Source organism: Schistocerca gregaria, chromosome 2 (genome assembly GCF_023897955.1).
Source record: "Schistocerca gregaria isolate iqSchGreg1 chromosome 2, iqSchGreg1.2, whole genome shotgun sequence".
NCBI classification, from domain to species: domain Eukaryota; kingdom Metazoa; phylum Arthropoda; class Insecta; order Orthoptera; family Acrididae; genus Schistocerca; species Schistocerca gregaria.
Window position 1 is genome coordinate 1,015,369,759 of NC_064921.1, and position 16,575 is coordinate 1,015,386,333.

A 16,575-nucleotide genomic window follows, 5' to 3' on the forward strand; every position below is an offset into this window, starting at 1 on the left:
TCAGACAAACAGAAGCTAAAAGATGTCAAAGTTAGCGTAAGGATGGCTATGCGTGAAGCGTTCAGTCAATTCGAAAGTAAAATTCTATGTACCGACTTGACAGAAAATCCTAAGAAGTTCTGCTCTTATGTTGAATCAGTAAGTGGCTCGAAACAGCATATCCAGACACTCCGGGATGATGTTGGCATTGAAACAGAGGATGACACGCGTATAGCTGAAATACTAAATTCCTTTTTCCCAAGCTGTTTCACAGAGGAAGACCCCACTGCAGTTTCTTCTCTAAATCCTCGCACAAACAAAAAAAATGGCTGACATCGAAATAAGTGTCCAAGGAATAGAAAAGCAACTGGAATCACTCAACAGAGGAAAGTCCACTGGACCTGACGGGATACCAATTCGATTCTACACAGAGTACGCGAAAGGACCTGCCCCCCTTCTAACAGCCGTGTACCGCAAGTCTCTAGAGGAACGGAAGGTTCCAAATGATACGAAAAGAGCACAGGTAGTCCCAGTCTTCAAGAAGAGTCGTCGAGCAGATGCGCAAAACTATAGACCTATATCTCTGACGTCGATCTGTTGTAGAATTTTAGAACATGTGTTTTGCTCGAGTATCATGTCGTTTTTGGAAACCCAGAATCTACTCTGTAGGAAACAACATGGATTCCGGAAACAGCGATCGTGTGAGACACAACTCGCTTTATTTGTTCATGAGACCCAGAAAATATTAGATACAGGCTCCCAGGTAGATGCTATTTTTCTTGACTTCCGGAAGGCGTTCGATACAGTTCCGCACTGTCGCCTGATAAACAAAGTAAGAGCATACGGAATATCAGACCAGCTGTGTGGCTGGATTGAAGAGTTTTTAGCAAACAGAACACAGCGTGTTGTTGTCAATGGAGAGACGTCTACAGACGTTAAAGTAACCTCTGGTGTGCCACAGGGGAGTGTTATGGGACCATTGCTTTTCACAATATATATAAATGACCTAGTAAATAGTGTCGGAAGTTCCATGCGGCTTTTCGCGGTTGATGCTGTAGTATACAGAGAAGTTGCAGCATTAGAAAATTGTAGCGAAATGCAGGAAGATCTGCAGCGGATACGCACTTGGTGCAAGGAGTGGCAACTGACCCTTAACATAGACAAATGTAATGTATTGCGAATACATAGAAAGAAGGATACTCTATTGTATGATTATATCATAGCGGAACAAACACTGGTAGCAGTTACTTCTGTAAAATATCTGGGAGTATGCGTGCGGAACGATTTGAAGTGGAATGATTATATAAAATTAATTTTTGGGATGGCGGGTATCAGGTTGAGATTCATTGGGAGAGTCCTTAGAAAATGTAGTCCATCAACAAAGGAAGTGGCTTACAAAACACTCGATCGACCTATACTTGAGTATTGCTCATCAGTGTAGGATCCGTACCAGATCGGGTTGACGGAGAAGATAGAGAAGATCCAAAGAAGAGCGGCGCGTTTCGTCACAGGGTTATTTGGTAATCATGATAGCGTTACGGAGATGTTTAACAAACTCAAGTGGCAAATTCTGCAAGAGAGGCGCTCTGTATCGCGGTGTAGCTTGCTCGCCAGGTTTCGAGAGGGTGCGTTTCTAGATGATGTATCGAATATATTGCTTCCCCCTACTTATAACTCCCGTGGAGACCACGAATGTCAAATTAGAGATATTAGAGCGCGCACGGAGGCTTTCAGACAGTCTTTCTTCCCGCGAACCGTACGAGACTGGAACAGGAAAGAGAGGTAATGACAGTGGCACGTAAAGTGCCCTCCACCACACACCGTTGGGTGACTTGCGGAGTATAAATGTAGATGTAGATGTACATGTAGAGTATAGGGTAATATCAACAGCAGCAGAAAATGGTGTAATAGGAGTAGGATTCGTTATGAATAAGAAGATAGGGCAGAGAGTGTGTTTCTGTGAACAGTTCATTGACAGAGTACTTCTTATCAGAATCGACAGTAAACCAACACCTACAACAATAGTTCAGTTATACATGCCGACGTCGCAAGCTGAAGATGAAGAGATAGTGTATGAGGCTATTGAAAGGGTAATACAGTATGTAAAGGGGGATGAAAATCTAATAGTCATGGGGGACCGGAACGCAGTTCTAGGGGCAGGAATAGAAGAGAAAGTTAGAGAAGAATATGGGCTTGGAATAAGGAAAGAGAAAGGAGTAAGACTAACTGAGTTCTCTAACAAGTTTCAGCTAGTAATAGCGAATACCCTGTTGAAGAATCACAAGAGGAGGAGGTATACCTGGAAAAGGCAGGGAGATAGGGGTAGATTTCAGTTAGATTACATCATGGTCAGACAGAGATTCCGAAATCAGATACTGGATTATAAGGCGTACCCAGGAGCAGATATACACTCAGATCACAATATAGTAGCGATGAAGAGTAGGCTAAAGTTTAAATTCTTACTGAAGAAGAATCAATATGCAAAGAAGTGAGATACGGAAGTACTGAGGAATGACGAGATACGCTTGAAGTTCTCTAAGGCTATAGATACAACAATAAGGAATAGCTCAGTAGGCAGTACAGTTGAAGAGGAATGGACATCTCTAAAAAGGGCCGTCACAGTAGTTGGGCAGGAACACACAGGTACAAAGAAGGTAACTGCGAAGAAACCATGGATAACAGAAGAAATACTTCAGTTGATAGATGAAAGGAGGAAGTACAAAAATGTTCCATGAAACTCAGGAATACAGAAATACAAGTCGCTGAGGAATGGAATAAGTAGCAAGTGCAAGGAAGCTAAGAAGAAATGGCTGCAGGAAAAACGTAAAGACATTGAAAAAGAAATGGTTGTCGGAAGGACAGATTCAGCATACAGTGATATAAATGTAGACCAGATGTGGCTCTAATACAGAGAAATAGTATAAGCAGCAGTTGAGAGATTTATACCAAATAAAATAACAAACGACGGAGCTGTTCCTTCTTTGTACACAAAACGGGTCAGAACACTGTTGCCAAAACAACGAAACAAACATGCCAAATTTAAATAGACGCGAAATCCCCAAGATAGGTGATCTTTTACAGAAGCTCGAAATTTAGCGTGGACTGCTTATAACAGTTCCACAACGAAACTTTGTCTCGAAACCTGGCAGAAAATCCAAAGAGCTTCTGGTCGTATGTGATGTATGTTAGCGGCAAGAAACGATCGATGCCTTCTCTGAGCGATAGCAATGGAGATACTATCGAAGACAGTGCTGTCAAATCACAGTTACTAAACACACCCTTCCGAAATGCCTTCACAAATGCAGAGGAAATAAGTATTCCAGAATTCGAATCGAGAACTACTGCCAACATGAGTAACGTAGAAGTAAATATCCTCGGGGTAGTGAAGCAACTTAAATCACTTAATAAAAACAAGTCTTCTGGTCCAGACTGTATACCAATTAGGTTCCTTTCAGAGTATGCTGATGCATTAGCTCTATACTTGACAATCATATATAACCGTTCGCTCGACGAAAGATGCGTACCCAAAGTTGTATAGGTTATACCAATATTCAAGAAGGGTAGTAGGAGTAATCCACTTAATTACAGGCCCATATCACTAACGTCGATATGCAGCAGGATTCTGGAACATAAATTGTGTTCGAACATTATGAATTACTTCGAAGGAAACGCTCTATTGACACATAGTCAACATGTGTTTAGAAAACATCGCTCTTGTGAAACACAACTAGCTTTTTATTCGCAAGAAGTTTTGAGTGCTATTGACAAGCGATTTCACATCGATTCCGTATTTCTGGATTTCCAGAAGGCTTTTGCAACTATACCAAACAAGTGGCTTACAGTGAAACTGCGTGCGTATCGAATACCGTCTCAGTTATGTGACTGGATTTGTGACTCCTATCAAAGAGGTCACAGTTCGTAGCAATTGACGGGAAGTCATAGAGTAAATGAGAAGTGATTTTTCCCGTCCCCCAAGGTAGTATTGTAGGTCCTTTTCTGTTACCTATCAATATAAGCGATTTGGGAGACAATCTGAGCAGCCGTCTTACGTTGTTTGCAGATGACGCTGTCGTTTATCGACTAGTAAAGTCATCAGAAGATCAAAACAAACTGCAAAACGATTTAGAAATAATATCTGAATGGTGCAAAAATTGGCACTTGACTATAAATAACGAAAAGTGTGAGGTCATGCACATAAGTGCTAGATGGAATCCGTTAAAATTTGGTTGCACGATAAATCAATCAAATATAAATGCCGTAAATTCAACTAAACACCTAGGTATTACAATTACGAACCTTAAGTTGGGAGGAACACACAGAAAGTATTGTGGGCAAGGCTAACCAAAGACTGCGATTTATTGGCAGGACACTTAGAAAATATAACAGATCTATTAAGGAGACTGCCTACTCTACGCTTGTGCGTCCTCTTTTAGAACACTGTTGGGCGGTGTGAGATACTTACCAGATAGCACTGACGGAGTACATCGAACAGTACGTTTCGTATTATCGCGAAATATGGGAGAAAGTGTCACTGAAATGATGTAGGATTTGGGCTGGACATCATTAACAGATAGGCGTTTTTCGTTGTGATGGAAGCTTCTCACGAAATTCCAATCACCAACTTTCTCCTCCGAATGCAAAAATATTGCCGGCTGGAGTCGCCGTGCGGTTCTCGGCGCTACAGTCTGGAGGCGAGTGACCGCTACGGTCACAGGTTCTAATCCTGCCTCGGGCATGGATGTGTGTGATGTCCTTAGGTTAGTTAGGTGTAATTAGTTCTAAGTTCTAGGGGACTGATGACCTCAAAAGTTAAGTCGCATAGTGCTCAGAGCCATTTGAACCATTTTTTTTTTCAAAAATATTTTGTTGACACCGACCTACACAGGGAGAAACGATCCCCACGATAAAATAAGAGAAATTCGAAGTCGTGCGGAAAGATATAGGTGTTCGTTCCTTCCGCGCGCTATACGAAATTCGATTAATAAAGAAATGTGAACCCTGTGCCAGGCACTTAAATGTCATCTGAAGAGAATCCATGCAGACGTAGATGTAGATTTAAAACCAATTGTCAAAAACATATGAACCAAGAACGACATCAATGTTTTTAGAGTACACATTGCAGCTGTGCTTAGCTCTGTAGTCAGATTTTGCAGATCTGTTGTCGAAACACGCAGTAACTAAAGAGCAGTTTGCACCCGAGTATAACTGTGTAGAGAACAGATTCTTTGTTCATTAAATTTCACAGGGACCAACTTCACTTTCAGAGTAATTAGTTTCTTTTTGTCAAAGTTCATAATCAGAATTTGTGATTACAAGAAGTTTAAGAAAGAGCGTGATTTTAATAAGAGTCTCGCACTTACGCTCGTCTATGGATTCTTGAAGTTCAATTTTTGTCATCAAATGATAACGTTACATGTTCAGATGAACTTTCAGAACAACATTCACTTTTACTCACAAAATCAATTCGATATAGATAACTTTCAGTGTATTATTTCAACTGTACTAGCCCATCTCATCCATTCCCTACGCTTTATCCACCTGTTCCGCTGTTCTCTCTGTTCATCTTCTTCTTCTCCTCATCTCCTCGTCTACCTCCACCAACCCACACTGTTTATAACCCACTGGCCCTCTATCTGTCCCTCTGCAACTGCCTCCCCCTCTTGTCTGCCCATGCCTTCCTCCTCCCTTCTCTATTCACGTTATCATCCCCATTACAATAAGAGATTGCTGTTTCTTATCCCCAAAGTATTTCCTTCCAGATATCAAAGCGTCAGGCGACTGTTGGGAGGGCGGAAGCGGACATGGCTCTGTGTCGGGAGGCAGTCTCCCAGTTCGCTTCATGCCATTTTTTCTCGGAAGAATGCTGCTGGTGATCTGCTGTCACTTGCATGGATGTGTGTGATGTCTTTAGGTTAGTTAGGTTTAAGTAGTTCTAAGTTCTAGGGGACTGATGACCTCAGAAGTTAAGTCCCATAGTGCTCAGAGCCATTTGAACCATTCTGTTGTCGCTTATAGGTACAGTGGAAGACGATTCAGATTTAATTATTTTACAATAATTGTCTTGACCTGCTGTTGACATCGGTGTCGATGACCAGCCTTCAGACCGCTCACGGCAGCTTACGCTGCACTCGCCGTTCCTGGCCGGATCCTGACACTGTGACTTGCTACCCGCAGACGCTCTGACGCAGATTGTATCGCGATGCCGTAGCAGTAAGTGCTCTGTCCCGTTCACCGCTGTTCTTCTTCACCTGTTGAATCGAGATGAGCCGCGCGGGGGAGCCGCGTGGTCTAGGGCGCCTTGTCACGGTCCGTGCGGCTGCCCCCTTCGGAGGTTCGAGTCCTCCAACGGGCATGGGTGTGTGTGCTGTCCATAGTGTGAGTTAGTTTAAGTTGGATTAAATAGTGTGGAGGCTTAGGGACCGATGACCTCAGCAGTTGGGTCCCATAAGAGCTTAGCCACGAATTTCCCAATTTGAATCGAGATGACAGTTACGGTGCAGCCCTGTAGTACGACGATCTGGGCCTGCCTTTCAGGTAGGCCCTGGTCAGTCCACCGAAGAATCGAGAATACTGATATCCTGATCTGGGACTACAGGGGAGAACCCCCCCCCCCCCAACCCAAAGAAGTCGACCCATTTGCCACAGCTGCACCCTGTGCTGTTGAATTTTCCGACTGGTGATTATGGCTAGGCAGCCAACCCTCCAAGTGCAGTTGTCATAGCTCATTAGCATGCAGTAAATCTACAACAGACTTGTGCCAAACGTCACATTACTGTAATTAGAGTATCGAGAGCAGACGCAGTTTACGCCATCGATAAGTCTGACAACTGTCAAACGAACTAAAATGCACAGGTGTATATGGACTAATGTAGTGCTTAATGTTTAGCTGACGTCATGACCGCATGGACCTTGCGGTTACAAAGGTGTCAGTGGTGTCACTCTGCCGTGCTTGGTTAATGAGTTTTTTATGGTACAGAAATGGTTAGCAAAAGCTCTTGATATGTACTGTTGAATTAATAATAGCGTTTCTTTCATTGCGTAATGAAGGTGAAGTGACCCTTTTTAGCTGCTCTGGCCCACTAAATTTCTGCTGAGGTCCACTTTCTGCCTTCCCAGAAGCGCGATTATTGTGTTTTCCCCAGACCCACTCTCGGTGGTGAAATGTTCTTTGTGCCCACCTCGGGTCGACACCGCCTTAGCATAAACTAGATAGTTTCGTTCGGGGACTTTGAAATTTTCAACCAATTTCTATGAGCCAGAATGAGATTTTCACTCTGCAGCGTAGTGAGCCGTGTATGAAGCGTCTTGGCAGATTAAAAATGTGTGCCGGACAAAGACTCGAAGTTGGGACCTCTGCCTTTCACAGGAAAGAGCTCTACCATCTGAGCTACCGAAGCACGACACACGGCCCGTCATCACAGCCTCAGTTCTGCCACTACCTCGTCTCCTACCTTCCAAACTTCACAGAAGACCTTCTGCGAACCTTGCAGAACTAGCACTCCTGGAAGAAAGGATATGGCGGAGACATGGGCTAGTCACAGCCTGGGGGATGTTTCCAGAATGAGGCTGGCCTTGCAATATGTGTACCAAGTCTGGTTGAAATCGATCCATGGGGTTAGGAGGATCCTTTTACCCGCGGGTTTGTCAGAGTACGCACATGTCACACATATTTAATACACAAAGTATGACCGATATTTCACTTGTTTCTGTAGCGAATACGTCATGCAAATTTCCATTTCACATAACTCAACCATTGTTACGCCATGTCTCCTGAACAATGCGTTATACGATGCTACAATTTTGCAGATAGATTCAGGTGTATATTTTTATACCCTCTGTGAAACGCGTTCCAAATGCAGTTAGTAGTGGAGAGACAATAAATTAAAACATCGTACAGGTGAAGCATTTTTTATATTTTTTATTATTATTATTATTATTTTTAAAAAATTTTGCCGGCCGCGGTGGTCTCGCGGTTCTAGGCGCGCAGTCCGCAACCGTGCGACTGCTACGGTCGCAGGTTCGAATTCTGCCTCGGGCATGGATGTGTGTGATGTCCTTAGGTTACTTAGGTTTAAGTAGTTCTAAGTTCTAGGGGACTAATGACCACAGCAGTTGAGTCCCATAGTGCTCAGAGCTATTTCAACCATTTTTTGAAGCATTTTTCTCCCGCACCAAAGTGTTTTGGCTGGTCACCAGGGTTTAGTTCCAAGCGGGACTCATCACTGTACACAGTTCTAAGGCAGTGAATGAGATTCGAGGCCGAATACGTGTCTGGAGATGACCCGCCAAGATTTTGGGACACTAATCTGACTGCCGCTGACCATACGGCCCAACAATCAGAAGTGACTGTCTGGAGTGCCATTTCATTTCATAACGGGACGATTTTGCTTGTTATCAGCGGTATCCCTACAGCACAGTGGTACGTCGAAGCCGGCCGGAGTGGCCGAGCGATTCTAGGCACTTCAGTCTGGAACCGCGTGACCATTAGCATCACAGCTACGGTCACAGGTTCAAATCCTGCCTCTGGCATGGATGTGTGTGATGTCCTTAGGTTAGTTAGGTTTAAGTAGTTCTAAGTTCTAGGGGACTGATGATCTAAGATGTTGAGTCCCATAGTGCTCAGAGCCATTTGAACCATTTTTGGTACGTCGAAGATATTCAACGCCCTTCATGGCAAGCCATTCTGGGTTTACATTTCAGCAAGATAATGCCCGCCCGGATATTGCGAAAGTTTCTATTGCTTCTCTTCATACTTGCCAAACCGTTACTTTCGCCAACAAGCTCATTGGATCCCTTCCCAACTGAGAACATTTGGAGCATCATGGGAAGGGCCCTCTAAGAAGTTCGGGATGGGTACCATCCCTCAGGAGGACATCCTACAACTTAGTCAATCGATGACAAGCCGAATAAACGCTTGCATATGGGCCATCGGTGGCGACACCTACAACGTGCTGACATGAGGAAAGTTTCCAACCGACTTCTCATACACAAACAGCAGTTTACCGGCGTTGCCTGGTGAAAAGTTGGTGTGATGCCTCGTGTAAGGAGGAGAAATGTGTACCTTCACGTTTCCGACGTTGATAAAGGTCGGATTGTAGCCTATCGCGATTGCGGTTTATCGGATCGCGACATTGCTACTCGCGTTGGTCGAGATCCAACGACTGTTCGTAGAATATGGAATCGGTGGGTTCCGGAGGGTAATATGGAACGCCGTGATGGATCCCAACGGCCTCGTATCACTAGCAGTCGAGATGACAGACATCTTATCCGCATGGCTCTAACGGATCGTGAAGCCACGTCTCGATCCCTGAGTCAACAGATGGGGACGTTTGCAAGACAAGAACTATCTGCACGAACAGTTCGACGACGTTAGCAGCAGCATCGACTATCAGCTCGGACATCATGGCTGCGGTTATCCTTGACGCTGCATCATAGACAGGAGCGCCTGTGATGGTGTACTCAACGACGAACCTGGGTGCACGAATGGCATATCGTAATTTTTTCGGATAAATCCAAGTTCTGTTTACAGCATCATGATGGTCTCATCCGTGTTTGGCGACATCGCTGTAAGCGCACATTGGAAGCGTGTATTCGTCATCGCCATACTGGTGTATCATCCGGCGTGATGGTATGGGGTGCCATTGGTTACACGTCTCGGTCACCTCTTGTTCGCATTGAGAAGCTGCATGGGCAGCTGTACCTGTACACGACATCCAAGCTCTGTTTGACTCAATGCCCAGACGTATCAAGGCCGTTACTACGGCCAGAGGTGGTTGATCTGGGTACTGATTTCTCGGGATCTATGCACCCAAATTGCGTGAAAATGTAATCACATGTCAGTTCTAGTATAATATATTTGTCCAATGAATTCCCATTTATCATCTGCATTTCTCCTTGGTGTAACAATTTTAATGGGCAGTAGTGTATATCATTCCTCCGATAAGACAATAAATTGGTGACGTAGCCTGACAAACGAGTGTATCTGTAGACTTACGAAAGCCAGGCACTGTAGCTTCTTTCTGCGGGATAAGAATATAAAATAGAAATATTCAGTCGTACGAAAAGAGTTAAATTAAAATTCCAGAATGAGATTTTCACTCTGCAGCGGAGTGTGCTCGGATATGAAACCTCCTGGCAGATTAAAACTGTGTGCCTGACCGAGACTCGAACTCGGGACCTCCGCCTTTCGAGGGCAATTGCTCTACTATCTGAGCTACCGAAGCACGATTCACGGCCGATACTCACAGCTTTACTTCTACCAGTACCTCGTCTCCTACCTTCCAAACTTTGCAGAAGGTCTCCTGCGAATACCCGTTTATAATCTCCATTTCTTTCTGGTGTAGCAATTTTAATGGCCAGTAGTGTATTTTTCCTCCCAACAAGCGTCGCAGAGATGTAGTAAAGGCAACAATGAAGTAGAAGTTAGTTTGGAAGGTAGGATACGAGGTACTGTTGAGGACGGGGTGTGAGTCGTGGTTGGGTAGGTCAGATGGTAGAGCACTGTGTTCGAATATGAGCACTGAGTGCGAATATCTGTCTGACAGACAGTTTAGATCTGCCAGGAAGTTCCCACAAAGAAGTAATTTACCAAACATGTACTTACAGTCATTACAATTCATTAAACATGTAACAATATTTCGTATCACCCCTTGCGGTCGCCAGTGTAATGCGTCCTTTGTCGAACGGCAGTGAACAAGGTGAAAATGATAAAGTTTATTGAATACGCTGAGTAGTATGCAGTGCATGAACTGAGTAACAGAATAACGGAAGCGATAGAGTAACATATTGAACATACTGTCACATTGGATATTAATATGAATTTTTGTAAGAAAAGTGAAATCGATATGGCCTACTGATTAGTGAGTGCATGAGGAAGTGCAGGCTGATGGACGGACCATTGTTCGATACCCAGATTGACTGCGAAAAGTCTACTTTAATTTCCACGTTAAACAGTGGTAGCAAAACTGAATCGTACGTCGTATCTAAAGATGCACGTTGTATTCGGAATACAATGTTCAAACAGCAAGACGCGATCCACGAGCGCTCTGATTGGTTACGAATAATGTACGTTACCGTTCCTGACACACAGTCTCTAAAACAAAAAAATACTTAACATGAATAGATACATGAGAGATCTATAGGTGACTACAGTAACGGTAGACGCTTTCGATAAATATGCCAAATTTTTATTCAGAACAATACAAAGTACAAGGTTTGTCAGTTACTCATACCTATGTGGGCTTTGTGAGGCCGGAAAAACGAGAGTGATTAACAGGAAGACACTTCTTCCGCCAGCAAACTTCTACGGTATAACAACTGACTGATAATTTTATCATACATCAAGATCTTGCCTCTCTACTGTTATTGAATCGTCTATTCCCTTTTCATCTTACGCCTGGGAAGATGTACCTTTTATTATAACGGAATGGATAAATAAAAAAGAACGTTACTTTATTTTATTTGTTACTCTTGATTCCCCTCCTGAATCTTGGAAGTTAGGGTTACATGTGACCTCAGTTCCAGAGTTCAACCAACAATAACTGTTTAAACAGGCTCATTCAGCTGAACTGATATTACATTTATTTTTTGTTATGTATGTGATTTGTAAATTGACGACTTGTCACTTTACGGCATATGTTTGAGCGTTTAACTGGCGCGCTGGGTTGATCTGAAATTTATTTTCATTTAAGTAATGACCGAAACACTTTTTTCTAATGTGTTCAGCATTTGGTGGTGTATCAAGGGAAACGGAAAACAAAACCTTAGTGTGAAAGCTCAAACACTCAGAATTACATTGACCGTCTTTTTTTGTACGGAATATCTCTCAAACGGGTATAATTAGTACATTATTAAAACAATAAAATATTTCTTTAGTTACTGCTCATTAGAAATGCCGTAGTAAATTTTGTAAGCAATCGTCGCCAGTTGTGTAAAGCCTCATCGCTATTGCTGTTACACTAGATCGACTCTGTGGGTTCGTGAAACAGCTTCTGGTGCAGTACTCCGATAAGACAATTTCAACCTGACGCTATTAGACAGCTATGCTCCAGGGTCAGGTTACAGTATAGGAGAATGAAGGTTCTACCACAATCTAACAAATTAGAAACAAAGCCACACAAATGAGTTGAAAAGGTTTAGTTATCTTTGTGACAAGTTCAATAATGAAGCCTGCAACACTGCTTGTAATGTAACACAAAAAAGGCCCTCAATGGCTAAGTGTAAATAACAATAGGTAGACTGCAAGGTACATCGCAAATGCAAGTTACAACAACTTTATGTTCGCTTTTAAGAGTCCAGTAAACGACAGCCTCTAAGTCAGCCCTGGATGATGATCTATAACCAAGTACGAGAGAGCTGCTCTTCTGCCATCCGAGTAGGCTCATGTTCGTTGTCGTCCGGTGATTGGCGGATTGTACTCGGCCGGCAATTGGCTGAGGCGAAGTCGATATCTTCATCCTCAGCGCCGCCAGTGGCGCTGGTGGAACTCGCTGAAGTGGCCACTCTCTGTGGATGGCACCAGCGCGCATTTTTGCGCCTGTGGTGCTTTCGCCCTGGTTGTGTCTTGTTCGGACGACATGGCAATAGAATTCTTTGATTCCTTAACAGTAATTACCATTGTTAGTGATTTAATAGACAATTTATGTTTATTTACTTCATGACTGAGAAGTTTACTATATCCTCGTATAGTCTTTCATATTGAAAGGAAATAGTTACATATGATAACAGGGATTAACGCAGATTCGACGTTCCGTTTTTAGGTAACTAGTCTTATGCAAACAGTACCTTATCGTCGTTAGGAACAAAGCGTCGTTGAGTATCGGCGTCGTGTTTAGATGCACTGCTGTGACTTTATGCGCTTGTTGACCGGCGATTGATCACGTGCCGCGTTGCCATTTGCCGTAGTCACGGTTCATCTTAGGCGACAGAGTGAAGTTTGGTCCTGCATCGTGTTGAGATGCAGTTCCCCGTAGTTGAACACATGAAAAATTCATACAACAGGACCAGTTTTGTACAAATATAACGTATTCTACTGTGGAAAAATGACAATATGATTTTTGGGCATACTACTCGTATATCTTTCTTAGTTGACAGTATTTTAAGATATTTGTTTTACGAGTCTATTTTCATTCTCTTTGATTCGTGTTTTGGCATGGGAGAGTTTCATTACGTACTTATTTTTATTATTATGTTTATTAAGGGTTTGTTCTTCTTTATAGCCACAGTAAAATTATGCAGCTTTTTATTTACACCAGACTTCATATCCATTGTTAGTTTTTCGGCCCCTCCCGCCGGAGGTTAGAGTCCTCCCTCGGGCATGGGTGTGGGTATTGTCCTTAGCGTTAGTTTAAGTAATTTGTAAGTCTAGGGACCGATGGCTTCAGCAGTTACGAATTCACACACACACACACATTGTTAGTTTGTGTACAAGCACGGTGATTTCGCTATCACATGTACTAATTACGAACGTCCATGCAAGGTAGTTTTCTTTTTATTCCTAGTTTCTATCCAGTTCATTGCCACCGTGTTCATATACTTTAGCAATTCGAATGTGACAATTGCCAAGAGCGTACGGCCTTAGCTTGGCTCCACATGGTTGCCACGACAGTGCACAGTGTTTACAGTTCGGAAGCGTCCATCATTCACGTCGTGGGAACTGCATCACTTTTATTCGAAGAGTTCGTCCGTTGTACAATCTGCACTTGGATTACTTCCGTACATCATAGTTCAAGATTCACCAAAGGTACGTGAAGATGATATTGATTTTCATTCTTCACTGTTCTTTGTACCGAGGTACACATTAGAGCGTTCATGGTTTTCCTTTCGTGTACTAACACAATCACTGCACTCACACTCAAGAGTTCAGATATGACACAGTTTCCTCTTTATATTGAAATATCTCGTGATCATTTTCATATTTCGTCTGACAAATCTTGTTTTATTGCTATCTCCAACGGATCAGAGGTCTTTGCATTTTATTTACAATATTTTTAAATGTTTTATAATATTTCGCAGAAAACAAAACCTTAACGATAATACTTACATCTAGAATTAGAATATATTCAGCCACTGTACGGAATACATGTTGGACCAACGGCCATATACGTACAGATTCCCAATTTCGCATTTATTTATTTTTAGTTTGTAATTTTTTGATATCCTAAATAATTCCTTTGCTTTGAGTAAGACATTTTCGGTTAGGCTTTCAAATCCCAAAACCTTTACCGGTGCGAAAATAGCATTCGAGAACACAACATACTACAGTATGTACCATAAATATCTCCCGAAAGCACAAACATGTCATATCCCACTCGGTCTATGTCAATGAATCTTCAGATCTAGAGGAAAGCTACCATAGCCCATCCGCATATGGTTTTATTTGTTACTGGGTTAAAGTCGTTGTCTATTAGCTGAAGTTTTCTCTTGCCCTACAAACTGACAAAGCCTAATACAAGTCACTCCTTTCATCTACATACTTTATGTTTCTCTCTTGCCTGTTAGTGAAGATCACTTTGCCTTTCGACTTCATCAGCTCCTTGACAACGTACAACTGCTATCTCAAATAGACTAAATACGGCATTTATTTTACTACTAATATTTTTTTCGTTTCACTACTGGTGAATATTTTGTCATTATTTCAGTATTGATCGGTTTATACGTATATCTGTGGCCCACTTTATAAAACAATAAACCTACGTCGATTCTCATTAACAGTTCTCATATTCATCGGTACGGTCTGCTGTGGATACGCAGGTTTCTCGTACGCTTATATAATGAACGTACAAATGTATATTGACATTAGAAAGATATTCATGAAAATAATTCGTTTCTTGCACTATAACAAACTATGTACAGATATCTTAGTTTGTGTACATCACTTTCCTTAATCATTGCTCACTTTTGCTATTGGTTGCTTGGTACAGTACCACAGATTTATTACGACTTAGCACTACACATGTCCTTTATACTTTTATCTGTGTTCCCACATTAATGAAACATTACATAACGTACTTATATGTACATTGTATGTTAGAAGAATTGCTTCTCCGCTATCACTATTGGTATTACTGCTAACGCTAAGACATTGTAGAACGGCGAGATCGATTATTCTGTTACCCCTCCAGTTAAGTATTTTTATTATTTCTCTTTTTACAGCCTCACGCTTTGTCCACGGAATGGGCTATGTTAAGAAACGGTAGACCTAGTGTGATATCACTTCCATATTACACTGATATACTTTGATTTTCCAGGATTTTTCGGAAAATGCATCCATAATTTACAAAATAAATTGATTAGATCCGCTTGCTGTGATGAGTTGAGGCGTTGCGATTGCGATACCTAAGCCCTAACGCGATTCTTGTTTGTTTTCACATCGGCGCTGTATTCTTTACATGACTCTGATTAATCCGTGTAGTGAACCATGTTTCGTTAAAGTAGAGTAATTTATTCTATATTTACTTTATCCTTTTTCCTTGACATTATTTGCCATTCTGTGCTTTCGTCCTCAATAGTTCTACAACGATTTCTTCACTATCAACATTTAACATCCATACACCACGAGAAAGATCAATTACACTGTTCTTTCTCTCAAGAATTCTACCCCAACTATGCATCTCGGATCTAGGACCTTTTGTATTAGGAACGCGTAACTCTCGCTTCATTATACTCCATTATTTTACAGTCTGCGACTTAATACCAATAGCACCTGGAATCATACAGTTTTACATAATTAAAATAGGCATAAAATTTGTTTTGCTGAATCTGTCATAAGGGTTGCTACCAATAACGTTTTTCGAAGCTCCGGTATAATTATTACGAGAATATAAAATCCTAATATTCTTACACTCTTATCTTTTCGTACTAGATGTTTCGTTTGTTCATTTCATGTGCCTGCGTCATCACACAATTCATCTCAAATACTAGATCATCTTTATACTGCAGAATTAATATTTTATGATATTCTCTACTGCCCTCACACCGTTTCACGACCGTACCAGAGGACTAAGCTGTGATGCCTTCAGTTTGTGATTCGCCTTGGTTTAATGGAGGTAACTCGTTTGCAGACTCCACTATTGTGAAATGGTTTTGTTGTGGTACCTAGCTCAGATTATTTTGATGTGACCAGTTTGGGTTGTTAGGTGGCGACCAGTTCGGGTTGCTGCTATGCCTACTTCTGTCGTCATTTGTTTGATTCGTGTGGGGCAAAGCATTACCTATATATTAACGTGATCTCAGTGGTTTTCAATGCATAATTTGAAGCGCTTTGCAAAATTTAGGTCAACTCGGTGGAATAGGTCTGACTGGTAATGCGTTCTTCCACGTGGTTTTAAATTTGTGATCTTCATAGAGTCAACTTTCTATTTCAGAGTACCCCTGAAATAGAAAACAAAGGGAGAAACGTCTGGCGAACGAGGGACCAATCCACATGACCTCTTTTTCCAATCCAGTGAGGGAAATTGTCATTAAATCAATCTCTGACGGCTACAACGAAATGAGCAAGGGCCCCATCCAGCTGAAGCGAGTCTGGAAGTCCCTGACCCAAACGCCCAATTTGAGGCATCTTTTTGTGTTTCAGCTTGTTCAGGGAAGTCTTACCCG